Source organism: Rhipicephalus microplus, chromosome 2 (assembly GCF_043290135.1).
Source record: "Rhipicephalus microplus isolate Deutch F79 chromosome 2, USDA_Rmic, whole genome shotgun sequence".
In the NCBI taxonomy this organism is placed as follows: domain Eukaryota; kingdom Metazoa; phylum Arthropoda; class Arachnida; order Ixodida; family Ixodidae; genus Rhipicephalus; species Rhipicephalus microplus.
This window is the reverse complement of record NC_134701.1, coordinates 195323994-195348088: the sequence shown is the minus strand read 5'-3', so window position 1 is coordinate 195348088 and position 24095 is coordinate 195323994. Positions and strand designations below refer to the sequence as shown.

Sequence of the window (24095 nt, the reverse complement as noted above, 5' to 3'; positions counted from 1 at the left end):
TCTGGCATATCCGGAGAAAATGAGATGTCGCACAATCATTAAAAATTTGGTATGGTAGGCGTATAACGATGTAGGCAAAAAAAGCAGGAAAAACAGGTTGTTAACGTTTGCATCAGTGGTCCCTTAAATAAAAAGTAAACAAAAGCACGACTGTGTCCTGACGTTTATTCTGTCGGTAGCCGACCTCAGCCTATAATAACGGGGAACGTAAGAGCAAGAACTTTCTCTTGGCGATGAGCGACCGTTGAGCGCGCAGCCCAGTGAAGGATTGCGAAACATTCTTATTTGTGTTAGCCCTGAGTCACAGCCGAAAGCCTGCTGTGAGCGTAGGAAAAGTAAATTAGGTTCGCCTCTTAAATTACTACTAGTGTTTCTTTACAACACAGTGTCATGCTACCGACGGATTTCACCTGCAAGGAAGTCGTGCGTATAATGCGCAGTCCAGTCACGCTTTCGCGGCATATAACTTAATAAGGTGCACTAAGTCACTGAGCAACTGCCATTTCAGGTAGTGTGATGTTTGAATAAATAGCCCTTCAGTTTACAGTCAAACGTACGAAGTTTTTGTTTATAAAGGCTATGTTGGCATGGTTGTTCATTCATTCATTCATTCATTCATGTGTTTATTCGTTTGTTGTTGTTGGTGGTGTTTGTTTGTTTGTTTGTTTGTTCGCTTCTCTACAGCAGTGGGGTACCACAACCTTTAACTTTTCTTTAGTTTTCTTTAAATATCTCCTTTAGCTTCTCGCGGTTTCCGAAGGGTATACATCTTGAGAATGAACTCCGGCCAGTATTTGTCATTTGTAGGCGTTCGCCGACATTGAAACAAGGCTTTGTCGGGCGAATCACGTGATCCCGTCCCTGTCTACGTGTACTGTGCTTCTCAACTGCCTGGCCCCCGTATAGGCACGTAGCCGCCATTCTGAACAGCCTCCAACAATGCGTGTGTGGACTTCTTGTTTACCTGGGGGGCGTCAACCGTTACGCTCCGCCGAAGAGCCACTACCACTGCAGTCGAACGAAGAGCGACCCGCAAGCTGCGCTCCTCAAGTATCTCGGTGCGCACGGTTCTTCTTCTCCGTGTTCGGCACACACACTTGCACTTTTTTGAACAACATGGTGTGATCACCAGCCGCTTGAGTGTCGGTGTTCTACAACGTTCGTGAGTGTCGGTGCTCTTCAACGTATATGCAATGTGGTTCAATTTCCTATTATGCTACAAGAGCACCAACAGCCGAACATTTTTGTCTTCTTTCTCTTTATTTCTTTATTATTAACAACCAGCACACTATGACGGCGCATTCATTGCCCTTAATTGAACCGCGTTTCACCTTAGGTTACAGGGGTGTACCAACGGCCGAACTTCTTGTTCTCTCTCCATTTTTTTTTCACGATACCAACCAATACACTCGTCTGTCTCGGTGGCTGATTGGCTCGGGTGACCCAATGGACGCGGGTTCGATCTCGGCCGTGGCGGTCGCATTTCCATAGAGGCGAAATGATAGAGGCCCGTGTGCTCAGCACGCGCTGTCAGCGTGTGTGAAAGAACACCAGATGGTCCGAATTGGCGAAGCCCTCCCCTACTATGTTCCTCCCAATTACATCCCGGTTTCGAGACGTAAAACTCCACATATGTGGGTTTTTTTTTTACGTGTCACCAGTCGTGTATCGGAGTTTTAGAAGCGAAGCTCCTAAAGGCGTGGGTCTCTCCATCCCTTGTATGTATGTATTGTATGTATGTATGTATGTATGTATGTATGTATGTATGTATGTATGTATGTATGTATGTATGTATGTATGTATGTATGTATGTATGTATGTATGTATGTATGTATGTATGTATGTATGTATGTATGTATGTATGTATGTATGTATGTATGTATGTATGTATGTATGTATGTATGTATGTATGTATGTATGTATGTATGTATGTATGAATGTATGTGACCGCAATAGTTCCACCCTTGCAACTTGCAAACTTCTCACTACTTCGTCCTTGCAAACACCTCACTACGCCCCATTATCGATCCACCGCTTCACCGACTATAAAGTCGTTATAATGAAGGGGCAACGGAAGCGACGTGTAGCCAGCACTTACGAATAATAATATTTCTTGTATAAATATATACAGTGCTTGTCAAGACTTTGATGATGTAGTGGGCGATATTCGCGGATAGTAGACGGCTTAGCGATGAAATCCTCTAGCGTTTCGTACCACTCATCATCAATCACTCCGTGGATATGCTCTTATTTTCTTTTCTCTTGTCACGTCCGTCGTTGTACCGCTCTTAACTTCCACTGCTCTGGAGCCCCTTGTCTTCGGTGTCGTGCTCGTACGAACGCAGAAGCACGGGCACCGATACGCACTTCTTTCAAAGTGACATATGTACTTGCACTGCCGTCACAGAGAGCCCCCCGGTACACACTCCGTCGGTCGCCTCCTCGCAGCCTGCTAGTGCTTCCATCAACAGCCAACGCCGCAGCAAGTGCCTCTCATCTGACGAGAATGCGCTCTGCGCGCGTGCTCATTTTTATGGAGACAACACTTGTTACTGCGCAGAGTGAAGCAGAATACGCACCCGCTGCGCACGCATACGTTTGTTTTCTTTTAATTCATTCATCCACGCCGGCATTCTATCGCTACGGCGCGTTCAATGTAAAGGTCACCAGCTTTACGAGGGGACGTACAACGTATATATATATATATATATATATAATGAAATAAATGTACACTATTAATGAGGTCTAACAGATAATGCCAAGGAAAGTATAGGGGAAGTTCATAGACCGAATTGTAATGTAAATGTGAAAAAAGAAAGTGGGTGAAAAGATAACTTGCCGTGGGCAGGAACCGAACCTTTGACCTTCGAACAACGCGTTTGATGCTCTACCAACTGAGCTACCATGGCGGCCATCCCCCCAGCCACGTTATAGTGTTCTTATATATGAAATAAACGTGGGAGGGTCAGTCAGCGCCACCTGTAGCCATGGTGGCAAGTGTGGCGCACTTTTTATGAGCCTGTTTTGGCGTCACTTAGCACGTGACCTTATTACGATCTGGCAGCTGACCAATATATATATATATATATATATATATATATATATATATATATATATATATCTTCCGAATACGTAAGAAATGGGGGGGGGGGGGGGGGGCTTTACGCTTTCCACGCACAGGTATGTAGCTCGACAGCAATGTCACGCCTTTTTTTTTCTCGTGATCTGCTACGTACACACACACACACACAGCCGCACGTGAACTGGTTGCTGTCTCTGCGTGTAGCCGGGGCGCAGATGTTTGCGCGGCTTCCAGCGGCGAAATGACGTCACGGGTGTCACTGTGATTGACAGCCGGGGGGCACGGCTGAGGAGGACGATTTCCGATCGGCGAAAGCATGCTCCCCGTCGCCGCCCTGAGCATACACGCAGTGACGCAAGCTGGCGTGCGTCACGGCGATTTACATCCATAGCCAGCGCGCCGCTCGCATGCGACTTATCTGTAACGGTACGCGTTTGACTACTACACGTACGCGAGCGTCTTTCGCACATCCGAAAGAAAAAAAATCGGAAACAAAGGGTCGTCCTTATAATAACAACAGCAGGTATCCATTGTTGCTTTAGCTATGTTATCCGCTGACTACAAGAGACGTCAAACAATTGACGGGAGTGCAGTTCAAAAATTTATCCTCTCGACAGCACGCGGATATTTTTGCATTGCACCCCGGGGAGATGTTTATTTTTGCACAAGTGTATATGCTATATATATATTTCTTGAGAAACCAGGTCATCCATGAGGCAGTGTACCAGGTGGTCAGTGTATACGTATCTCCTATTTGAATAACAATGACTTGTGCGTCACGAACTTGGTTAGAAGCCTTTTGTGGTACGCCAAACTCCGCGTATACAGCCGACCTAAGTTCAGCAATCAACAGTTCTTACCGCCAAGCACTGTTAACGATCAAAAACTTATGCTAGCAACAATGGCTAGTGTACACAGCTATGAGTAAAACAAAGAAGGCAAACGGCATGGACAGCATTTAAAAGCTAAAATTCGGGATACGGAAAAATGGGACACAATGAGGACTGCACAACGCAAAGACGCAACCGTAACCGGTTATCGTCTTCAAACCTTGCGAAACACGATTGCAAGAAGCATGGCTTGTATACAGCTCCGAAAAACAATCATCAAAAGAAAGAATTTGCTGGAACGGCCAGTCGCCTTTGCCAGTTTGAAAAGTGTCACATATATAGACCACTTCAACATCCTCATATGTGACTAGTATAGTAAGGTACGAAGAACTTTATTTAAGAATCCAGAGAAGTAGCACACCTTAGGGCGACAACTAGAGCCGCTGTGACTATTGAGATTTTTTTTTACTAATTAGATATTTTTGAGTACTTTTGACTAGTGAGATATTTTGAGTGAGATATGTAACTAGTGAGATATTTTTAAGCACAGCAGTGCTGCAAGTGGGTCAAATCAAAACGATAGAAGTGCAACTAAAGTCATTGACTGTTTGCCACGTCCTTTAAATATCCACTTAGAAAACTAGCTAGCGTTTGCCGTTGTCACTGTAGACAACACTTGCCGCATGGAACAGTCTGACGCTGACTTCCTATCAACTCATTAGTAGTAGTAGTAGTAGTAGTAGTAGTAGTAGTAGTAGCAGTAGTAGTAGTAGTAGTAGTAGTAGTAGTATAAACTTCATTGTACTAGAGGGAATTAGGGTGAAACTGGGTGGGTCAACTATTGTCCAGGGCCCCACTGGCCTTTGCGACTCGCTGGGCCTAATTTAGCAGAGCCACTTTGCTCTCTCGAACCTTTCTCGCAAGCCAGAGCTCCCCCTGCCTCCGAAATGGTTTTCTCCCAGCGAATTAAAAGCGCGTCAGTGCAGAAAACCTTAACAGACGCTGTTACGGAGCATTTCGGCTGCATCAAATTTGTTTCGGAACAGTTACGAGGCACGTACGCTGCACTGAACAGTGCAGCATATGTGTCTCCACAACAACACCCTAACTTGAGGTGACTCCACCGCAATGGTTACAGGGTGCCGCGACACAGTCGTACGTTCTGCTAACTGTACCATCGCCAACACCAGCCGCTGTAACAGAACACGAAGAAAATAAAACGGCATTTGAGGTGACACGACCCGTCATTCGTCGCTCTTTAATCCGCCTCCTGGTTTTGGCGTGTTTCGACGACATTCCGCTTGTTTATGTCTACTTTTAGTTTTTCTTCTGCTCTCTTGTTCTCAAAGCGTCGGAAGTCACGTTTCGAGCCTTCAGGAACGTTGCCCCTATGATATATCTATATTGTGTTTAGAAAAAGTGGTCAATGATTTAGAGTACGTGGTACTCTACCATGGGATAGCTTAAAGCCGTCCCGTGGGCCTCAAACTTAATAAGAAGTGCCCTAAGCTGCCGTGCTCAGGCACATGAACGAACTTTTGTAACTTTTATATCGGGTGGCGACGTTGAACGGTGCCGGCAACAATACAGATATGCGGTCATTGAAGGTATGCTGGTTACTTACGCATTGGTATGCAATTTTCCCGATATTTTACGCTGTCTTTATCGTGGGCTTTTCGGCGATCAGTCTTTTTTGTTATGGCAATCGGAACTTTTATCGGGGTGGCTCGTCCTTTTACGTTGCGCACATTTCATTGTCGCCTTAATACGAACGCAAAACCAGTGTTGTTGCGTGCAGCATCTGAAGGCCGTTATTACGTGGTTCACGGCCTCATTCCTGGTATGGAGGAACGAAATGGTTAGCAAGGACCATTGCACAATGGTATAGAAAGAAGGAGGGAACGAAAAGTAATAGGTGAGGCACGCACACGCCAGGCCTCGCTCGCTCGCTCCGTATTTTAGAAGCGAAGCTTCTTATAACGACACTTGTTCGTCCCTCGTAGCCGCTGTAGTGTGTAACAATTATAACATTTTGACCTGCAATGTGGTGCCGGTGAGAGATATCTTATGTGCGTTGTTGAACAATAAAAGATAGTGCTCAATGTACATGCCAATGGCTGCTAAGAGGGAATGAGAGACAGGAGCATTAGGCTTTTAGTTAACGCGCACGCTGCGATCCCCATTCGCAGCCATTGGCATGTACATTGAGCACTATCTGACAAGAAAGGGTTGCTACGTTATACTCGCTGGGTGTAACCTCCTTAACTATAGAAAGGTTTAGCGAGCGTTGAGCCGCAGTGCCATGAATACAATGTATATACCATGAACTCGAAGTGGTTAAAGGTGGGAAGTAGATACGAAGCGCAAGCCATTAGAAAGTAAAAGCCGAATTCTCCTGTCTCTCATTTCCCATTAGCAGCCATTGGAATGTACATTGAGCACTATCTGACAGGAAAAGGTTGCTACGTTATACTCGCTGGGCGTAACCTCCTTGGTTTTAGAAAAGTTTAGCGAGCGTTGGGCCGCAGCGCCATGAATACAGTGAACTAGTATATACCATGAACTAGAGCTGGTTAAAGGTGGGAAGTAGACCCGAAGCGCAAGCCGTAAGAAAGTGTGCGTGTGCCACCTCTCGTTTAGTCCTTGGAATGTCCGCTGGATGGTGCTGCATATGCGGAATATATGATGAAAAGATGCGAGATGGTGGTACTTCGAGTGTTGAATAGATGGACGAACGGACACACAGACAGATGCATGGACGGACTCACGGATGGCTGCACCGACGGATGGACGCATGGACGGACGCAGGGGCGGATGCATGGACGAACGCAGGGACGAACGCACAGATGGACGTGCGGACGCACGAACAGACGCACGCACGGACGGGCGAATGGACGCACGGACGGTCACACAGACGGACGCATGAACGGACGGAAGCAAGAACGAATGGACGGACGAATGCTTCGCCCCACTCTCCATCATTCACTCCGTGGATATGCTGCCAATTTTTTTTTTTTTTTTTCCGTAAGCGAAGGGTTCCCCTTTTTCTCTTATCAGACATGAAATGCTTTTGCTTGGTGATTATTATGTGACTGAAGCTGGTATGGTAGCGAACGTGTGTCGCACCCCTTTGGGCTTTCTGTGTGCTGTAATCTCTGGATCTGCAGTCACTGCGGAAACTTTCAAGCTCAATCAAGCTCAAGGCGCCTGTAGCCTTGTAAAGCAGAATTTCAATGCAGCGTTGCCACCTTCTTGGAAACGCACGACCGGTATGCTAGCGTAATGTATTGCCTTGCCAGTGGTAAATGGTGTTATAGCCTTCATTGTGCTCGTTTGAGTGCGCTGACATGTATGAATGCGTCTTGGTGAACTTCCTATTAGAACTATATAGCGTACTAATGAGCCAAACTGGCAGCGCGATTCGTCTTTTAAGCAGAGCTGGAAGTTCAAAGATTACAGCGTACCCGTGCCGTGAAAGGTGTTTCGAACGCCCCATTTTGCATTCGCTTCGTTACAGTGGGTCATCTGTCATCTCGAAGGTGCCGGAAGAAAGCACACAAAGTGCGAGGGCATTCAACAGTACTTATCTATAAAGTGATGCAAAGCACTAGAAAACGGGTACCACCATTGCTTTGAGAAAAAAAAAAAAACATTACCACTTAAGGCATCGCGTAGGCTTATCACGTATATAGCGCACCGTGGGTGTCCTTGATCTTCGTTCTTTGACTCTCGATGTTTCGATGCAATTTCGCTGCAGCATCTACTTTATATCCATATACGGACGTTGTCCCTATCGCTGTAACTTTTGTTTAGTCGCACCGCTGGACACTAGATTGCGGCGTTCTGCCAACGTTTAACCACGATTAAGGAAGTGATGTAAAAAAAGAGGATCAGTCGTTGCGACAATGTGAGAGAGTGTGTTGAATTCGTCGGTGCATTGCGCAGAGATCCATGGTGACGTTGGGAAGTTGTGATCAACTATCACTGCGATAGATCTTGGCTATGCACTGGACGTATAAGTTACGAAGGTGATCACGGACAGACAGCGTCCAAAACAAAGCTGCGATCATAGGATATTGATTTCCAAGCGAATGACATAACATTTTGGCAAAAAATGCTAATTCGACAAGATTCAGCCAACAAAAATCAATGTGTAATGTTGTAGACAAAACAGTAAACTTATATAGCAAAAAAGAAAGAGATAAAGTAGTGATTGTGGTACTTTCCTCCCACCTAGTCTTTGCGTAGTATTTTCGTTTCGCAAAAGCGCCTTACATTTGAGAAGTGTGTCATCCATAGGGAGGCCTGTCGTCTCTCCGTGGGTAGTCTTGCGAATAAATTGTTCGTGAATTCATACCACCCTCACACTATAATTTCGTATTGGTAAGTTTTTACTTCCTTTCTTGCTCACTTCGGTGCTATTAGTTAATGTGCTTGACTCCTGACCCGAAGGTCGGAAATTCGAATAGCGATCATGAAGGTTTTATTTAGAGAGAGAGAGAGAGAGAGAGAGAGAGAAAGAATGGTAGAAGGTAGGTAGCTTGACCAGTCCAGGATAAACGGTTTGCTATCATACATGTGGGAACGGGATGGGCGAGATTGAAATAACGAGATGAAAGAGAAGAGAGAGACAGAAAGAGAGCACATGACACAGCACGTGCGCAAGCACCTATACTCGGCGACAACTTTTTGTGGCAGGCTACGAAGCCCTAGCACGCCCTTTTTTTACTACGCTTCTGCATGTAGTCCACGAACGCTAACTTATGTATACTGCGTAGCATTATGGGAAGTACAAACAGAAAAGATGTAAATATATGTTCAATATTGTTCGCATTATTATTAGAAAGGATCACCCGTGAAGGTTTTTCGTTGTTTGCCGTTTTCAGTTTTCTGGTTGTCTCTTGCCATTTCACCTTTTCCCTGCCCCGGTAAACAGCAATGGCGTCACTCGGTTGCAGCAAGTTCACATCAAAGCTTGTGAGCGAGCATGAGAGCATGTTCATTAGGTGATCTGTATTCATCGAGCAGGGAGAAACGAAGACAATGGTGCATCGTGAAATATTCTGTTTTCCGCATATGCAATCGCCGTGAATTTGTGTGCGAGTGATATCATCAGCGAAAGTGGGACTCTGATCGCTGTAGCCACCTCGAAATTGACACCAGCGACCTGCCAGTCTTCAGAAACACCAGCACTGCTTGGAAGGAAACGTGCAATGGGAAGCTGTACGTAAAACTAATGACACATTTCCTAAATTCCGTCGCAAAATGCTGGGGGCCTGTGCTTTTACAATTATAGGGACACGTCGAAGTACTCCGAGTGTTTGAATTTCTGGAGCCGTCCACTGCGGCGTCTTCCATATTTACATCGCTGATTTGAGACGTAGTAACCCAACACTTTTTCTCTTTTTTTATTTTTTCTCTTCTTAAGAACCACCTCCTGTTCAGCGCTTTTTATTTCTCAATCCGCCCTGTAAACTTCACTAATGCTTTCAACTTTACTATAAGCAACAAGCTAATATTTTTATTGAATTCTGCTTACCCTTCATGCGCTCTTTCAACACAACATTTTCCTCCTACCCAAATAAAAATAACTCTACAACACTCAGGGCGACGCAGATACATGAAGAAGTACGTCAGAAAAGCGCTCTCGATGGTGCTTAAAAGCATAAAAAAAGGCGCAAAAAAAGATTCCGAAAATGACAGGTGATGAAATACCCCTCGAAGTATAGGTATAATACTGCCACCGCAGCATCTTTCGCAGCGGCGCGGCGAATAATCAGCCAAATTTAACAATTTCGTGGCGGCGCTTCTGCACTTGTGTGCTTACATCTCTCGTTTTCCTCTTCACTCTCACAGCGAAAGTTGAAGTTGCTCAGAAACTTCCCATTTGTTCGTTTCCCCTGCAGTGAAGCGAGAAAAAGAAAGTTATAAAACCGCCCACACGCAACTATAGGCTTCAAGCTCAAGAGCGTATAGCAACAATTCGTCGCCGCAGGCTTTCAATTTGACTCGGGCGTGCCACCAGACATCGCCGTCGAGTGAAGATGCGGAGAGGGGCAGCCAGCTTTACTTCGCCTGTCTTTTATCTTCTTGGCACGAACTTCCTAATGTGGTTATATCTGCACGCTTCGAGCGGCGGGAACTTCGCACGAGGCGAGCTTCTCTGAAGCTTCATTTTCTTGGTTTCTCTTTTTTTTTCTTAATTTCGCCGACGTTTTTCACTGTGTGGTTATAGCGTTCGCTCTCTCACTTTGTCACGACATGGGTGACAGCTAATACGCGCTTCTCTACCTCGGAGATCATTCTTCTTGGTAAGGAAACTGGAGTGCGTCGCACTCGGTACTTTGAGTGGGTGTGGGGGCGTATATCATACGCGTACTACACCAGAACGACACCACCACGGCCGACGTTTTTCGGCGCAGTTACACCTTCACGTCTTTGCGGACAAAATTTAAGGGCAAACAAATCGATTGCGTTCGGAATAAGCCAGATAAAGATGCGAGCACTTTCAAAAGAAAAAATAAAGAATAACAGAAAAATGTTGAAAATCAAGACGCTTGCAACCGGCTAGTAATCGAGTCTGGCGTAGTGACAGCGACGAAATAGCACTAAAGTAGATTACACTCTTTCTTTCTATGTTTGATCGATTCGTTAAATTTTTCGTTCATTTTTTCTTTGTGTTTCTTTACTTCGTGTTAATCTTTTATTTCGCTTGAGTTTCTTGTTGTTTTTTTTCTTTTTTAGCGCTTAGCTCAAGAGTGCCTCACCTCCTACCCCCTAACGCACTTCTGCCACTTCTACATGCGGTATCAATTCTATGCTACTGCTTTTTCGTACGCTGAAGCGTTCGCTTTCAAAGACGATAGTTTCTCCCAAGATACTTGAATGCAGAAATGGTGTTTAGAAAAAGTTTATTTCTACGTAGTATGAAACGAGCAATTGAACATAGTGTCTGTACAACAAGGATTAATCAACCCACACATGACTATCAGGCACAACACAGAAGTATTGATCTTTAATAAGGGAACGTTTATTCAACCAGAATGTACCAACACTAGAGACGCTTAGACACTGACAACTTCGAAATCGTGCCGGTGTACAAATGCTAGACGCAATTTTACACACACTTCCATAATACACACAAAGACGATAGTCTTTCTTGGGGACCTTCGACGCAAAAATTTTGGTCTGTCTGTATACTTGTCTGTTCGTCCACTATTAACGGCACTGGGTGAAGTTAAGGCATCGGGTACTTGACCCGATGACCCGAAACGGCCAACCCCATCCGCAGCGCCCACCTATGTTGCTCAAGGTTGAGCGTTCATGCTTGTGCAAATGTCAATTAAAAAGCAATTATTGCGCATGTCTGCGGCCCCATAACAACACGTATATATTCTGCATGTGCGTCTATTACTAGAAAAGGCATACATAAGTAATTTTAAGGACCGTAGTGCTTATCACGCTGCGCTGACCATACAACGCCTGCACGGAAAGACGAGTGTTTCCAACGCTTTGCTAAAACGAAACTGTGGTGGCACCTACCCGTCGCCTTGCGTTCTACACCTTATCGCCTCTGAGATGGGCGCGCACACCCGTCTAAGTGTCACGCGCTCTGTTTTCTAAAACAACTGCCAGATGGCGCTTATGTCTCACGTGTGACGTGACTTGATGCGCTCGTTCACCTCCGCTGCACGCTCGAGGCACTCTAACGCAGCGCCTCCGGAATACCATTCACCGACTTTCTTGCGCAGAACACCAAATACATGTCTAGTTCACTTTCTCCACATGCAAGACTATCGTATTTCGACGACATTTGCAGATTACATGCAGATACGAGCCAATTTTTTTCTCGTTTTCTTTTCCTTGTCACTGTCACAATTCAGCCACTAAGACGGAGTTTAAGCACTTGCTGAACTCCCAGCCATCTTGAACTGGCGGCTGCGCTCCTACTCATGGACATTCTCGATAAAAAATGAAATATTTCGCATATTTGAGGCGTAACATCAATACGCGAATATTAGGTGGCATGTACCTTTACTAGAAAACACATGTATACACCATTCTAAAATCGTAGCATGTATTAGGCTGCGCTGAAAATGCGATGATATGCACGAAAAGTCCTCTGCCGACAGCACAGTGCTTCCTACTTCGGCAGGCGTTTACTTTGACGTAGCAGCAGTGCATGCGCACAACCATACACCCTTCCAGGCAATAAAATACATTCATGTCTCACAAATGGTTCTTCGGTGCAAACTATCATGCTACGCAGTGCCACACCTGTCCAAAAATATGGCTGGCATATTAGAGAAGTACAACGCATCTTATCCCAGCAGTGAGTATGCCGTCAAACTAACTGTTCTAACAGATCTGAATAACATTTATCATGCTCAGACAGAAAGGGTACGAGCACAACATCACAAGGGGGAGGGGGGAGGGGGACTCATATACTACGGCCGGCAGAAGACTATCGCCTTTCGACGACATTTGCAGTAAAGCACGCGAATACGCGGCCAATTTTTAGATGTGAAGGATTTCTTTGTGAACTTCGGTTGCTTTGAGCGTATCTATCTATCTATCTATCTATCTATCTATCTATCTATCTATCTATCTATCTATCTATCTATAATATCTATTTTATCTATCTATCTATCTATCTAGCCGCCTACGACTTTTAGCTCTCCTGGCCGTTTCGATTATGGTATTGTTATTGGACTTGGTATGGCATAACATGACTGTATGAAGAACATATTTGACTAGTCGTAACATCAAAATTATGACATGTTGGTCATGAATATCATGACTTACATTTCATGGTCCTGTAGCTCTTGCAGTAATTTCATTACATGTTGCAAAACGGGTACGGTGTGACATGATCGCATGGCGAACACAAGCAACAGAGCCTAGCATGAAAATCCTGACATGTGTGTCATATAACAACATGACTACATGCCACGCTCATGATGCGCTCACGGCCGTTTCGCTAGCGTCACATATACCCGATTTGGTTGTACGGTACGAGAATGGATAGCGAAGGTATGTGACTGGTGCAAACATGATAAACAAGAGTGCGTGTCATGTAACAACAAGACTACATGCTACGCTCATGATTCGTTCGCGGCCGTTTCGATAGCGTCACATGTACCAAACTTGGTATTACGCGAGACGAACGGACGACATAGGTAAATTACACATCCAAACATGATGATAAATACGACATGCGTGTCATTTAACAACGTGACTACATGCCACACTGATGACGCGCTCACGGCCGTTACGCTAGCTTCACATATGCCAAATTTGGTATTACGTGACGCCAATTGATGACGAATGCATGTGTATGGTCCAAACATGATAATCATGAGATGCGTGTCCTGTGAGAACTTGACTATTGGCCACCATCAAGGCACCAATACAATTTGACACGTGGTGGTGCGCGTGCTCGCCGGCGTTCATTTCGTCGCGTCACGCCGGTGCTGCCATGCCAGGCGCGCGCCACGCTGCGTTGCTTGCACGCATGCGCGTTTCAGCGCGTCCGGCGTCCCTCCGTCACGAAAAGAGGGAGACGCAGTGTCCTCTGAATAACGCATCGGCGCGAAATGCAGCATGTCGTATTTCCCGTCGGTTGCCGTCGGGCTGCGCCGACGGACGCTGGTTGCGCCTGGCAACATACTATAAAGTGCTCGCGTTTTGCTAACGTATAGCGTCGCTTATCCAGCGTGCGCGCGCGTCAATGCTACATTGCTATATTGGACCCTTCATGATGCACTCGCGGCCGTTTTACTAGCTCCACATATACCAAACTTGGTGTTACGTTAGGTCAATGAATGACAAAATATATGACTGGTGCAAACATGATAATCCTGACAAGCGTGTCATGTTAGAACGTGACAACATACCACGCTCATAGCGTGTTTGTGGCCGTTTATCTAGCTCCCCATATACTACATTTGGTATCACGTGACGTGAATAGGTGACGAAGGTAAACAACACATGTAAACATGATAATCAAGACACGGAAGTCATGCACGGCATCATTTACCTCCAGCTCGTAGCGTTGCTACACATATACCAAAGTGACATATCAACATTTCTCATTCGTGCTTCACACATCAACGATTCCCACTATACGTGGGATCTGCCAATTTTTTTGTTTGTTCATTTAATATTTCGTAACCTGTGACTGAATCCTAACAACCAGCATAGACAAAAACCCTGCAGCCAAGGAAACGTAGCCGATGAACATTCCAAAATCACGGAGTCATACTTCAAAACGACAAATGATCGTATGCAGGCTCAACTTGCAGATGGTACCGGTATAGCGAAGCTTTAGTAATGCAACAGTAGCACAGCCTTGTATCTATTGCATGCAGTTCATTTTGGTCTTAATCCTATTGCGCTCTTTACTCATGTAAGTAATCAATGAGATCTTCGGGGTCAGGTGCGTTTGAAAACTCGCCTGTACTTGTATACGGGTGAAAACAACGTAAGGAGTCTCGGGGATTTACAGATATGGTTGTCGCCAGGATTTTTTTGGGGGGTGGGGGGTAGCAAACCAGTGTTGCTTCACAAGTGGGAGAGGGGGAGAGCACTACTGTAGCTTGGGTGATGGTATTGGCTGGTGTGGCTTGAGGGGGTCCCATGCTGACAGATCGAAGTACATTTGATGGTATCAGTATTAAAGGTTGGGTGATATTATTGAACTCTAATGTACTTAACTATTGTAAATCATGGCATCAGCAATGAGTGTTAAATTCAATGTAGTGCAAGAAGGCTGATGATAATATGACTATAGCTGAAAAAAATGTAAAAAAATAAAACGCTACGTGGTGCGTTTAAAGGCAATGCAGCTCATTTTCTAAGCTTAAGCTCGGTGTGGATCCTCTAAGAAAAGGTATAACTAAATCGTCAGATGTATGCGGCTGCTATTATACGGATGCTTCCATTCCTGGGAAAACACTCCGAGAAGCCCTGCCAGCGTTTACAAGCCTGCAGGCATATTATATATGAAGCCACCGAGCACCACAAAAATTAAAAACTTGACTTCACCGCACGTATAGTCTTGAATGTTTGCTCAAGTCACTAGAGAACGTACTTCGTGCCAACTTCATCAGAACTTTCTCGCTTCGCATAATGAAGCCGGCAGGATGTAGAAGACCAACTGTGTGGTTAGAGCATATCTCGTCAGAAAACATAACTGCGTCCCAAAGTGTAATGCGCTAGGGTGATGGATGCATTGTAATGAAATTTTCCATCCCTATGGGTCGCGCCACCCGACGGTCGTTGTGCTTGCATATGAATTTAAACTTTTGTTGTGTTTGTGAGAGAGAGGAGGATTGAAAGAGGAAGGACAGGGAGGTTAACATAAGAAAATAGGCAGGAAGGTTAACTAGGGCTGAGCCCCGGCAGGCTACCTTGCACTGGGGAAGGAGAGAGGGGGTAGGAAAGTTGTAGAGGAGGAGAAAAAAAGGTCACTGACTGGGCCAACGCGTAACAGTTTCAAATCACAAACGATAAAACAGGTCGGCGTGTTTGAGAAAACGCAACAGTGCTTTCGTTGCCTTTTGGTATTGGGACGGGCAGCGCCATGGTCCCAATACTTTCTTGACAGTCAAAATCACTTTTGTCTAGTTGATTTAGAACCCTGCGCAGGTGATGCCTCTCGTTTGTGTATGCCGGGTAGTAACATAAGAGGTGCTCAATAGTCTCATCGACGGCGCAGTCGTTGCACTCCGCGCTATCGGTCATCCCAATCTCAAATGAGTACGCATTGGTGAAGGCTACGCCCAGACTTAGACGGCTGTACCTTCCTCCCTAGAAAGACCAGAGGGTAGCCGCAGTCGTAGAGATGGTCGAGAGAATACAGTCAATGGTGTGCGAACTCTGATGACTGCCACTTCTGGAGTGTCATGTTCTGCGCCAGCTTACTAAGAAATCTAGTCGAGTCAATCCTAGATAAGGTTAAGGAAACGGGGTTTGTTTGTACGTGTGCATTTCGGGCTGCTTCATCGGTGAGATTGTTGCCGGGGATAGCGCAATGACTTGGTATACACTGGAACACAACGTTGTGTTCTTGTTCGGTCGCGTAGTGCAGCATTTCTATGATCTCCCACACCAGTTGTTCGTACGACCCGCGACGAAGTGCGGACGAAAGACATTGTAGAGCCACCTTGGAGTCACAGAATACTGACCATAGGTTAGACGGTTGTTGCTTGTTATAATCGATGGCACCTCGCTGGGCAACAATTTCCGAACTAGTCGATGTGCTCACGTGACAAAGCTTGTTCGTGATGTTGATGTGTCGTGATAGGATGACGTTGGCGCCGGTGGAGCTAGTCTGGGTGGTAGATTCATCCATGTATACGTGGATTCTGTCAGCGTAGTAGGTGTGTAAACAGTCCAGAGTTGCTTGCTTCAAGGCCAAGGTAGAAAGGAGTTTTCTACTTCTTATTCCTGGAACGGAAAGGCGCACGTCGGGTTGTCGTAGGCTCCACAAAGCGGACAGTGCATGCAGCAAGGGTATAAAACCGGATGGTAGCAAAGTTTGGTCGGAGATGACGACCTTAGGGAACGACGCCTGCGGTCGTTGTTCTGGCAGAAATGCCAAATGGCTCGATACCATCCATGAAATGTGCCGAATATGTGCTCTCAGCACGTTGGTTGTGACGTAGGTCGTAGCCGGATGATCCCGAGCCAATGTAACTGTTCCAGTGGTTAAGGAAGTTCGTGGTAGGCCTAGACAAACATGTTGTGCCTGTGCTTGCACGTTCTGAAGTGCTCGAATGTTTGGTTTGTAAGTTTTAGTAAGCAGAGAAGAACTGTAGCGCAGTACACCAATAAAAAGTGCTTGGTATAGCTATAGCATGGAACTCAATGACGGACCCCATCTTTTTCCAGCGATGACTTTCAGGACGCGGGCAATAGATACCAGTTTTGCTTTCAAGCTAGTCACGTGGGGGCTCCGGGAAAGGTCGTGGTCAACAATGACACCTACAAAACGATGGCTACGCTTGTAAGAAATGCGCTGGCCATTAATGCTTATCGGGTAACTTGTCATCGCCTTGCGCGTGAAGGCCACCAGTGCACATTTTTCTGTTGAAATTGTTAGGCCTTGCGTGCGAAGATAGTCAGATGCTTGCGACGCTGCCCTCTGAATCCTTGCTCGAACTTGACGTGTCATCTGTGTCTGGACTGATGCAAAGACACAGATGTCATCAGCGTTTATTGAAACATTGACTTTTTCCGGGAGAGCTTCCACCAGGCCAAGCAAGGCAAGATTGAAAAGAACTGGGCTTGAAACACAACCTTGCGGGACGCCATGACACGTGGAGTAGTCTGAGGTAGAGCCATCTTCAGTGTATACAAAAAAGGGTCTTCGTGTCATGTAGCTTCCGATCCATCGAAACATTGGCCCTCCCAGTTCAATCAACAGCAGTGTGTCTAGTATAGCTTGATGAGAAACGTTGTCATATACACCTTTCACATCAAGAAAGAACGCAAGTGATAGCCGTTTCCAAAATTTCTGCTGTTCTACTGATGACACACAATCGATGACGTTGCCAGTCGATGAACGGCCTCGTGGGAATCCCGCCATGGAGTCTTAGTAAATGTTGTGGCGTTCAAGGAACCATTCCAGGCGCGTGAGAATGGTGTGCTCCATGAGTTTCCCAACGCAGCTGACAAGAGCTACAGGCCAGTACGACCAGTACGATGTCAGCACCAGAGAGGATTTTCCTGCTTTTAGAAGTGGCACAAGACGGCTCCGTTTCTATTCTTGAAGTATGGTGCCGTCTTCCTATGACTGCTTAAATAAATTTAGCAATTGTCGTCTAGCTGCTTGGCCTAAGTGATGTAGAGCCGTATACGTTATACCATCGGGCCCTGATGAAGAAGAACGCTTACCCAGTGTTAGTACAGCTTCTAGCTCTTCCATAGAAAATGGAGCATTCATATTTATATCTTGAAGACCGGCGATATCGCTTAAAAGAACATCGGAGAATAGGACTGTCCCGCCGGTGATGTCCGCGCAAAAATCATCTGCAACGCCAATTTCGCGGCGGTTGAGACGAAGTGCGAGAGCTTTGAAGGGATGACGTTGCTTGGTACCTGAACGAAGACACTGTAGAGTTCTCCATACATGAGACAATGGCTTACGTGGGCCTAATGACTCGCAAAAGCTTTTACATCTTTGATCATGCAGCTTGTCTATTCGACGCTGCATTTTTTTCTGCATACGCCTTGCTACTCTGAGACCAAGAATCGACTTGTTACGCCTGTATCTTCTATCAGCACGTCTACGTAACACCCGAAGCTTTTCTAATTTGATGTCAAGCTCCCTGCGCTTCGCTCTTTGCGCGCTCACGGCCGTTTCCCTAGCTCCATATATACTAAGTTTCGTATCAAGTGACTTCAATAGATGACGAAGGTAAACGACACATCCAAACATGATAATCATAACACGGAGGTCATATACGGCATCATTTACCTCCACCTCGTGACGTTGTCCTGATTTTAAAGTGTCATATCAAAATTTCTCATTCCCAGAGTTGGGATCTGCCTTTTTTTTTCATTGCATCTGCAATTACTTTTTCTCACCCACACGAAGAATCATTTCTGCACGTGCCCTCCATTTGACCTTCATAAAGTGTCCAGTCTATACACCGATTGACCGGTGAGGACGAAGTCTCTTGTCCATCAATGCTGACATAAGTCGGAATGTTATCGCTGCCATGCGTTTCGATATCTCTAAACCAGCTCACTTTTGAACGTAGGCAACACGACACTTGTGTCAGATCGAGGCAGCTCCTGTACGTCGTTCCTCGCATGTATGTCGGGGTACCATCACTCAGAAGGCGCTGGTTGTAGTCTGACACAAACTATATCAGGGAGCGCCCCTTCGAGTTTATCCTCAAGCTTCCCCATATCGGATGATGTTATAATGCAAAGACGCTCAGCACAGCGACGCTATACGTTAGCGAAACGCGAGCACTCTATAGTCTGACGCCAGGCGTGACCAGCGTGACCAGCGTCCGTCGGCGCGGCCCAACGGCAACCGGCATGCAAAGCGACATACCGATGCGTTACCCAGACAACACTGCGTCTCCCTCTTTTGGAGACGGAGGGATGCCGGACGCGCTGAAACGCGCATGCGTCAAAGCAACACAGCGCGCGCCTGCGAGTATTAGCAGGACCGACGCCTCGCGTGGCAACGTCGGCGTGACGCAACGAAATGAACGCTGGCGAGCACGCGCACCGCGTCACGTCGAAATGTATTGACGCCTTAAAGAGCCAGTCAACAGGCTCCGAAACGCGCAGGATAAGCTCGTGCATTTTTCCTGCGCGTGACCAACCTCCTTCAACGTGTAGTGACGTCAACTCGGGCATTGGCGACGTGACATAGCATGCAGCTCGTCGATCGGTCTAAACCAGGTATCAAATAAAGAATAATTTAGTCAACGTGGCCGATCACCAAGATCACGTCACTGCGTGTGGAAGAAGGTTGGTCAGGCGTACGAAAGATACGCGAGCTTTTCCTGCGCGTTCCAGAGCCTGTTGACTGGCCCTTTAACTGTGACATGTAGTCATGTTCTCACATGACACGCATCTCATGATAATCATGTTTGCAACAGTCACATACCTTCGTCATTCATTGACGTCACATATCACCAAATTCGGCATATGGGAAGCTAGCGAAACGACCGCGAGCGCATCATGAGCGTGGCATGTAGGCATGTTGTTACATGCCACGCATGTCGTGATTATTGTGTTTAGATGTGTCACCTATGACGTCTGTTCGCATCGCGTAGTATCGAGTTTAGTACATGTGAAGCTAGCGAAACGGCCGTGAGCGCATTATGAGCGTAAAATGTACCCATGTTGTTACATGACACGCATCTCATGTTTATCATGTTTGCACCAGTATGATGCATCATACCTTCGTCATCCATTCACGTTCCGTAATGCCGAATTTGGTATACGTGACGCAAGTGAAACGGCCGCGAACGCATCATGAGCGTGGCATGTAGTCCTTTTTGTGACATGACCCTTATGTCATGATTTTCATTTTTTGGGTATGTCGCTTGTGTTCGCCATGCAATCATGCCATACCTTACCAGTTTTTCAACATGTCATGTGAACAAAACCACCGCAAGAGCTGCAGGACCATGAAATGTAAATCATGAATTTCATGACATACTTGGCCCGATTTTCATGTTATGACTACTCAAATATGTTCTTCATACAGTCATGTTATGCCATACCAAGTTTGGTATCGATACTATTATCGAAACGGCCAGGAGAGCTAAAACTCAGATAGATAGATAGATAGATAGATAGATAGATAGATAGATAGATAGATAGATAGATAGATAGATAGACAGACAGATAGATAGATAGATAGATAGATAGATAGATAGATAGATAGATAGATAGATAGATAGATAGATAGATAGATAGATAGATAGATAGATAGATAGATAGATAGATAGATAGATAGATAGATAGATAGATAGATAGATAGATAGATAGATAGATAGATAGATAGATAGATATGCTCAAAGTCGCCGAAGTTCGCTAAGAAATGCTTCGCATTTAAAGCACTTGTGATGATAGTGTCTTCTGTTGCGAGCTTGATCAAGATTGGCAAGTCTGTGTTGACAAGGGTCTCGTCAACATCATAGATTACTCTAGTGAAGACTTCTTCGCCGAGTGGTATGTGAGAGCGGACTGCCATGCCATTGAGCTCTGTGACTTGGCGCAATATGTCCAGCACAGCCGCGTGGTTGACACCAATTGCTAGAACATGCTTGTGCGTGTTCACTCTGACGTCTTTGATTTCGTTTGGCACCAGTGCCTCTAGCAGTGCAGACGCCTCATATTGTCCGTGGCGAGAACTGGCATGACCAGGACGGTGAATGCCTCGATACTACGCCAAGGTATTATGGTGATCGCACTCGAATCGGATGGCGTGCTGAGAAACTGTCCCTTAGCCTTGTCGCTCTTCACCAGCTCGAAGGTGTCGTCACCGAACTCTTCACTGCTAACATAGTAGTTCATGGTATCGTCACTGGCAGTGCCCCTATCGGTGCCGTTGCGCTTCCTGGAGGCGGCTTCCGCGGGATTCGTGGGGTCTGGTGGACGCGTGTGCGACTCCATCTCCATCGCACGCCGGCAAGAATCCGCACTTGGCTGGTGAAACCAATGTTATCCACAAAAAATAGTAAAACTGAAGGGCTCGCCGTTCTGTCAGAGAGATACTTCGTCTTCCACCTTTAGTTTTGTGGATTGCTAAAGTGTATACCCTGCCCTAACTGGCTGCTGAATTTATGTGCCTATGCACGACTGCGTAAGTGCCCCATCTTGAAGAAGCGCGTACGAGTTTTAGTATTTCCCAGTGCTGCATGGTTTTACGGGAAGGCAGCGCTGTATCCTCTGATTGCATGTCCTTTCTCCGCGCTTTGCTTGCTTTTATCGGAACCGTCTGTTCTATGCAGTGGCACGATGCAGTCGTATCTTCTCGTCTTATCTTTTTATGCACTCCCTCACTTTCGACCTCTACCTTTATCTCTTTTTTTTTTGCTTCCTACTTGTCCCCAGCACCGACGCACCTATGCAGGAGCTTCCACGCCTAATCTTATGCAGCGTATACACGGTGACAATCACTTCTATGACGCGAATCCTCGAAGAGCAAAAACGCGGTTTACAAGGGCGCCACCATACTCCGGACATGCCTGAAGCCTTCCTTGCTTTATCCCAATTTGCTTTTCTTTCTCGCGTTTCTTTCTTTTTATGCCCGGAGTTGCTTAGGCAACGGGAAAGGCGGGTGCCTCTCGGTGGCTAACCCAGATGCTTCGTGCTCAAGCGCTCAAAACTGCATTTTCTCTTAGGCGCATAATTATGATGTAAAGCCACAGAGATTGGCCTGACTAGCATATAAATTAGTCGACAAAATTGACTGCAAGGAATCTCGACTCTGTCAAAAGCGTGGCCAGTTCGTCAAGCAAAGAAATCAATAGATTTTGCATTGGCGAAACTTGATAATAAGGACCAAGGACATACGGTATGTGTATAATTCATCTTCAAAGAACAACTGACCTCTTTATCGTTTCGGCTTGTTATAGCCGTGAGATCTCGCGCAATGAGTGGTGTCGCTTACAACGCCAGTCTGAGCACTTCTTTTTGAAGCTTTACTTTTGCCCTAAGCTGAATGGGGGAACGAAATCGGTTGATTAACGATCACTTAACGTTGTATTTGCTGTGTCTTCATGCTCATGTGTATGTTCTGGTACAGCCTTCAGTGAACGTAGCACGAACTCCCCACGTTGAATCCTGAAACAGTTTGGTTGACGCGAGCACCACGTGACTTTGGGTTCTATTGCCGTGATGTTTCCCATGCATGCTGACATGCTATCCAAGCATATCGAGGTATTATATAGGCAACAGTGTGCAGCGCTTCGCTGCTGGCATCAGTCAAAGTTGTCCACTTCGCGCGTCGGAGTGTTCCCTTTAAGCTCGCTGACGACTTTAGACCCCCAGTGCAAAGATTCATCGAATTCTTTATTCAATTTTTACAGCGTATAGATCACGAAAGCAAAGCTAGGTTTCATCATGATTACCGTATGTGTTTAGTGGAATCAGGCAGCGTTCATTTGTTCGTTAAAGCTAAGTTGCTTTTAAGAGCGAAGCTTCTTAAAGCGGCACCCGTTCATCTCTCATAGTAGTCGTCGCCGTAGTGTGTAACCAGTCTTACGTTTTGACCTGCAAGGTGGTGCAAGTGGGAGATTTCTCCTGAGCGTTGTTGAACAATAGAAAATTCGCAGCGTGCGCGTTAACTAAAAGACAAATTCTCCTGTCTCTCATTAGCAGCCATTGGCATGTACTTTGAGCACTATCTAAAAAAAGGGTTGCTGCGTTACACTCGCTGGGCGTAGCCTCCTTGGTTTTAGAAAGGTTTAGCGAGCGTTGGGGCGCAGTGCCATGGATACAGCGAACTAGTATATACCATGAACTCGAGGTGGTTAAAGTTGAGAAGTAGACCCGAAGCGCAAGCCGTAAGAAAGTGTGCGTGTGCCACATCTCGTTTAGTTCTTGGAATGTCCGCTGGATGGCGGAGCTTCTATGTGGGGAATATATGATGAAAATATGCGAGATGGTGGTACTTGGAATGTTGAATAGATGTACGAACGGACACACAGACAGATGCATGGATGGACGCATGAACAGACGCGGGGGCGTAGTATGCATGGACGAACGAAGGAATGGACGCACGAACAGACGCATGCAAGGATGGACGGATAAACGCACGGATGGTCCCACAGATGGGCGCATGGACGGACGGAAGCAAGAACTAATGGACGGACGGATGCTTTGCCCCACTCTCCATCATTCACTTCGTGGATATGCTGTCATTTTTTTTCTTCTTAGATTAGTTCGAAGTTATATGATGACGTGAGGCCATCTACGCCATGTCAGCCAGCATTTACTGATCTGTTTTGTTATAAACAATTACAAGCTTGAGGTGTTTTCGTCTATATGGATCTGTAGTTCCACATACGCTACTGTTGCGTGGAAACAGAGATTTAGCCAAAGGTGAATTATGTGTTTCTCCCTCCCGTTACCTGCAAACAGCTCAGTTCGCATTAAATTAATTCATTTATCTCTGGTCTGCTCGTGAGTGGAATCGTGGTTGTCGGGCTCAGCCGAATGGCGGAATAGGCGAAATGTAACGGGCAGTACTGCGTGTACCCGCTTGCAAAATACGGCTAGGGTGCCTCACAAAATATGCGTAACCGTGGTCCAATCGGACTGACTTAGTTCGGCCTTCAGCTGGCTCGACACGCTCGCCTCGTGTTCGTATATAATCGAAGCTTGTGGGGCGATCACTCTCTCTTGAAAACTTTCCCCAATTCTTGAACCAATCAGACTTGCACGGACAATTATAGACTGACGGGCTTGTAATGACTGTGAAGTGTGTGACTTTGTGTGTGCAGTCTCTCTGCCCTCTGCATCTCGCTTTCCACCTTCAATACTACCCCCTTCCTTTCCCCAGTGCACGGTAGCATACCGGTCCTTCTAGAGCGGTTAACATTTCTGCCTTTCCTTTCTCTCCGGTTCCTCCCTTCTAAGTCCGCATAGACTCACTCACGCTCGCATTCAAAGACTACACAACTCTCGTAAACCAGTGCAGG

At 46.0% G+C, this 24095-nt stretch overlaps 1 protein-coding gene across 9 annotated transcripts in view; it reads left to right on the top strand.

Moving 5' to 3' along the window:
* Positions 1-24095, top strand: part of LOC119170511 (dopamine receptor 1) — a 593104-nt gene that overhangs the window by 475562 nt on the left and 93447 nt on the right. The gene's annotated exons all lie outside the window — the stretch shown is intronic.